The sequence below is a fragment of the Orycteropus afer genome, unplaced genomic scaffold (assembly GCF_000298275.1).
Source record: "Orycteropus afer afer isolate SDZICR_OR568_19922 unplaced genomic scaffold, OryAfe1.0 scaffold00236, whole genome shotgun sequence".
Classification (NCBI taxonomy): Eukaryota; Metazoa; Chordata; class Mammalia; order Tubulidentata; family Orycteropodidae; genus Orycteropus; species Orycteropus afer.
In genome coordinates, this window is record NW_006921823.1 from 4292028 (window position 1) to 4298277 (window position 6250).

The window sequence follows — 6250 nt, forward strand, 5'->3', positions numbered from 1 at the left end:
GGCTAATACCTGTGCACCATGTGCAAATACCAGTGGCTCAGCCTCAAAATTCACATCAACACATCACCATTGTAGGACAAACTGACAAACAATTTTGTCTCCCTGTTGGAAACCTCTCCTCCGACCTTTACATGGGTCCCTGTGGCTGACTTCTCCTCTGTCCCAGTTCCTGGGCCTTTTCCTCCTCTTTCTCCTGCTCTCCCACCCTGCTGCTTTGGGTTTGCCTGGGTTCCCTCTCCTCACCTAGATCCTTGCGGCTCACTCCCATTGATCCCGGGCCCCAGGCCTATTCGTCTCCTCTCTCTGGTTCTCCCACCCTGCTGCTTTGGGCATGCCTTGGTTCCCTCTCCTCGCCTGGATCCCTGTGGCTCACTCCTGTCAGTCCTGGTCCCCAGGCCTATTCAATAATTTAGAGCAAATCACTGAAGAATAGTACAAATGAACCCAATTAAACTAATTACTTGGGAAGAAGATGAGATGCTGGCATCCATATATTCTCTTAGTTACAGGTTAGCTTTGAGCCATTTTTTAACATTTGTCTTAGGTTGGATTCTTTATAGAAGCAAAAACAATGAAGCTTATATATGGCTCATGTGATTGCAGAAGCTGGCAAGTCCCAAGTCTGTAGGTCAAATGTCAGGCTGGAGGCTTTCCCTGACTCATATAGTTGTGGAGGCTGAAAAATCCAAGATCAGCAAGTAAATCAGAAGACTTCTGGCTGTGCAGGCTAATGAATTCCAAGATAAACAGGTAATATGGCAGGCTGTTGGCTCAAGACTAGAGGTCAGATGCTGACAAGTCAGATGTGGGATCCAGATCCAGCAAAAACCCATTAGCACAGTTAAGAGCTCTGGAATTCCTATTCCTCTCAATGTTATGAATATTTTTATGATCCACACAGTCAAATGCTTTTACATAGTCAATAAAGCACAAGTAAACAACTTTCTGGTATTCTTTGCTTTCCGCCAAGATCCATCTAATATCAGCAATGACATCTGTCATTCCATGTCCTCTTCTGAACCCAGCTTGCATTTCTGGAAGTACCCTGTCAAATCTGTTCTTCAGATGATCTCTAAATTCAGGTGGGATATAATCAAGGATATTTTCGCTCTCATGGACTTGTTTTAATTGTCTTCAACTTCAACCTGAATTTTCATATGAGCAACTGATGGTCAGCTTCCTGCCCTTGTTTTAACTGATGATATTGAGTTTCTCCATCATCTCTTTCCATAGATGTAGTTGATCTGATTCCTGTGTTTTACATGTGGCAAGGTCCACATGTACAGCCTCTGTTTATGTTGTCAAAAACAGGTATTTGTAATGAATAAGTCGTTGGTCTTGCAAAATTTTATCATGTGAACTCTGGCTTCATTTCTATTACCAAGGCCTTATTTTCCGAGTGCCAGTGATTCCTCATTTCCAACTTTTGCATTCCAACCACCAGTAATAATCAACACATCTTGATTGCATGTTTGGTCAATTTCAGACTGTAGAGGTTGGTAAAAATCTTCAATTCCTCGTCTTTGGCTTTGGTAGTTGGTGCATAAATTTGAATAACAGTAGTATTAACTGGTCTTCCTTGTAGATGTATAGATATTATCCTATCATTGACAGCATTGTACTTGAGGATAGATCTTGAAATATTCTTTGTAAGATGAATGCCATGCCATTCCTCTTCAATTTGTCATTTCCAGCATAGTAGATCATATGGTTATCTGATTCAAAATGGCCAAAAGCAGTCCATTTAAGCTCACTAATGCCTAGGTTATCAATCTTTATGTGTTCCATTTCATTTCTGAGAACTTCCAATTTCCTACATTCATACTTCCTACATTCCATGTTCTGATTATTAATGAATGTTGCATTTTGAGTCGTGCCCCATCAGCAAATGCAGATGCTGAAAACTTTACTCCATCTACATCATTAAGGTCAATTTTAAGTCATATTTTGAATACCTTCTGACTTGAGTGGCTCATCTTCCAGCACTATATCCATCAGTGTTTCAGGGCTATTCAAAGAATTTTCCAGTAACATATGGCAGTGTTTCACTGCTATTCATAAAAGTTTTCACTGACCAATTCTTTGAAAAGTGGATGGCCCCTTCCTTCTTTGTTCTGTCTTAGTCTGGAAGCTCACCACCATCAATGACCCTTCTGGTTTTTGAAATAATAGTGGCATAGTCTTCAGCCTCAAAACAACACACAAGTCACCACAGTACAACTGACAGACAAGTGGTGGCAGTTCTTCATGGTATTCTGTTATTATGCTTTTGATTTTAGTTGATTCTTTTGGAACGTCACTCGTTTCATTTTTTATTCATGTTAGTTGCTGCAAAAAGGGCAGGGAGGTCGCATATTCTGACCTCCTAGAACCCCATGAGAGGAGGCAAAATCACCATCAATAGCCCAAGGCCAGACATGCTGCCTCCCTCCAGCCCTTTCACCAACCGTTCCTCCCGCAGCACCCACCACCTCTCTCCTGGGTTCGATAATTCACTGCAGTGGCCACACAGAACTCACAGATTATGAGGTTTATTAGGGAAGCACCAGGCTACAATTCGAGTTCAGGAAAAATGATCAGTCTCTCTCCCCTGCCTACCCTCTCTCAGCCAAGTCTCTCACAGTCTCTCCCCCAGCAGTGCATGTCCCTCAGTGTCTTACTCAGCAATGCATGTCTCTTGTGTCTCTTTCCCAGCAGCACATGTCTCTTTCAGGGACAGGTGTCTCTTTCAGCAGCACGTCTTCTTCAACCAGCAGTCAGAGAGAGTTCTGCCTCTAGGAGGCCTCCTTTTGAGCTTGGCAGAGTGGTCATACTAGCCAATCATAGCATCAGAACTCTAAGCACTTGAGAATGAACCTCCCATAACATTGTGTTGTGCCACGCCCAACAGAAATAACCCAGGTAGATAACATCTACAATCAGGAGCTCCTCAGTTGCTCATTCCACCACTGAGTTTACAATGACTTATGGGTAGAAAAGCCATACTAAGTAATTTACTACACTGCAGTTGCATTTTCTTCTTTTCTTGTGTTAATTTGGCTAGTGGTTTGTCAATTTTACTAATCTTTTTAAAGAACCAACTTCTAGTCTTGTGGATTCTATTATTCTGTTTCATTTATTTCTCTTCTAATCTTTATTATTTCCTTTCTTCTGGTGACTGCAGGCTTTTTTTTTTTTTTCCCCTGCTCTTTTTATAATTGTTGCTGCTGCTCTTTTTATAATCGTTGGAGTTGTAGCATTAAGATGTTGATTTCATTCCCTTTTTCCTTTTTGATGTGTGTATTTATTGCTACAAATTGACCCCTGGGTGCATGTTTTTCTGCATCTCAAAGAATTTTTGTCTGTTGTATTTTCATTCTTATTTGATTCTAGGAATTTTTTTTACTTTACATTTATTTCTTCTTTTACCCAGTAGTTTTTAATGAGGATGTTATTCAGGTTCCATGTATATGACTTTTTTCCCTTTTTCTTCCTGTAATTAATTAGTAATTTTATAGCATTGTGTCTGAAGAAATGCTTTATAGTGTTTGGATATTTTTAAATTTATTGAGGCTTGCTTTGTGGCCTAGTGTATGGTCTATTCTGGTGAATGAAACATGTGCACTGGAAAAGAATGTACACTGTGCTATTGTTGGGTGATGTGTCCTATGTATGTCTATGAGATTAAGTTGGTTGATTGTGTCATTTAGATCTTATTTATTTATTTATTATTGTGCTTTAAGTGCAAGTTTACAGAGCAGAGTTTGTTTTACATCCAGCATTTCATGTACATTTAGTTTAACTCCCCATTTACCATCCCCAACCCTAATCCAGTCTCCTCCCCTCCCTGCCCACTAACACCCCCTCCCATGCCCCTCAGAGTTATGCACTCCTGTGTGTCCTGCATTTCCTCTGTGCAGATATTGCCCCTCTGGAGTCCCATGGTTGATTGCTCCAAGGGATGCATTTCCATAGCATATGTAGGTGTGTCAACCTGGGTTGAGTGGTCTGCATGTACATCTTGTTTACTATTGAGCTGAGACCCAGGCCCTGGGAGTGAGTTTTATTCCAGGCCCAGAATGTATCCCAGGGTCATAGTATTGGAGGTCTCACCTGACTCCATCTGACTAATAATTCTGGTCATTATTGTATTTTTGGATTTTGTTGCACATTTTTCCTCCCACTCTATCCAGGATCTCCAGTTTTGATGCTTTCCTGAGTGACTGGCATTGGTATCTAGACACCGTCTAGTTCTTCTGGTCTCGAGGCCCATCATGTCCTAAGGCTGATTGATTTCAAATGCCCTTGGTTTTTTTGCACTCTTCTTCGCTTCTGATGATAGGAGATTATTAACTACATCTCAGATGGCCATTTGAAAGCTTTTAAGACCCCAGTTGCTACTCACCAATGTAGGATGAGGAACAAGATTTTTATGTATTTTTGTTGTCCCAATTGAGTCTTTTGTCCCCCAGTATGATGGTCCTGTGTCAGTAGATCCATTGGATCTCTCTCCCACAGTGTGTGATTGTCTGTGAGGGATTACTATATGTCTTTCTTCTGTTGTTTCTGTAAGTATTGCAGGTATTTTGTATCTATATCTGTGCGAGATTAGCCTCTGCTGAATCTATCCTTGGTCTAGAGTATAATCCTGTTCACTGACCACCATCTGATCTTCTCAGATGTTTTTTTGTTGAGTTTCTTTCTGGTTGTTCTTTCCTTCATCGGAAGTGGTATGTAAAAGTCTCCTACTATTATTGTAGGATTGTTTATTTCCCTTTTCAATTTTGTTAAAATTTCTTTCATATGTTTTGGAGTTCTTTCATTGGGTGCATAGATAATTATTATGGATGTGTTCTCTTGTTGAATTGACCTTTTAATCATCATATGATATCATTGCTTGTTTCTTATGCCAGCTTTTACCTTAATGTGTATTTTATCAGAGATTAATATTGCCACTCCTACTCCTTTTTGGTTGCCAATTTCTTTAAATAGTTTTTTCTATCCTTTGATTTTTAGCTTATTTTTATCTTTGTGTCTAAAGTGTGTCTCTTATAGGCAGCATATTGAAACATCATGTTTTCCTATCCATTCTACTACTCTGTTTCTTGACTGGTGCACTTAATTCATTTACATTCAGTGTAATAATCAATAGGTATTATGTTACTGATGTCATTTTATTGTAATTTTTGTTTTTGTGTATGTGATGCTCATGATTTCTTTCTTCTAAATACTTTTCTGTACTGAGTTCTTTCTTGCTTTTCTTTTCATTTCCTGTATTGCTGTTAATTTTGTATTACTGAGTATTTATCATTTTCTTCTTTTTTATTTTGGTGAGAAGGTTTATTAAAAATTTTCTTTGTGCTTGCCCCAAAATTTATTTTTATCTTCCTAAGTTATCTTCCTAAGACTGTTTTAGTCTGTTCTATTTTGATATCGCCTTGACTTACTTTCAATATGAAAGTTCTGTAAGTACATCATTTATTCCCTCTTTCTGCTTTGAAATTGTCATCATTTACAGATTGATATGTCTGGTTTCCTATTTTCAGTCTTGTACCTTTAATTTTTGAAAATTTTTTATATGGGTTGGTTTCTGGGTTTTGCTATGCTGTGTCTTCATGTCAGATTGTTGTCTCTTTGTCCAAAGAACTCCCTTTAGCATTTCTTGTAAGGTTGGTTTTGTTTTCACAAATTCCCTTAATTTCTTTTTATCTGGTAATGTTCTAATTTTGCCATTGTAGTTGATGGACAATTTTGCTTCAAATATTATTCTTGGTTGGCAATTTTTTTTCAGGATTTTATATAAGTCACTACATTGACTTCTTGTCTGCATAGTTTCTGCAAAGAAATCAGAGCTTAGTCTTAGTGATTTACTTTTGTAAGTATCATTTTGCTTTTCCCAAGCTGCTCTCAGAATTCTTTGTGTCATTGGTTTTGGAGAGTTTGAATGTGATATCTTGATACTTATCTTTTAGGGTCTATCCTATTTGAAGGTTTGTGTGTGTTGTGTTGTGTGTGTGTGATTTGGGTGAAGATTTGGAGAGCAAACTCAGTTTCCATAGAGCAGTTCACATACACTTTGTCTCGTGACATTGACCACAGTTTACTACAATGCAAGAGCTCCCCTCCCATTTCCTCCCCATAGTTGCCTCTTCCCAGTGTCCATCCCTCCATGTACTCCTGCCCCCTGAGCTGTCTCCCTGTGCATAAGCAGCCCTTCTTTCTCCCATGATTGTTCTCTCCAAGGAGTGTATCTACCTGAGGTAAATGTTCA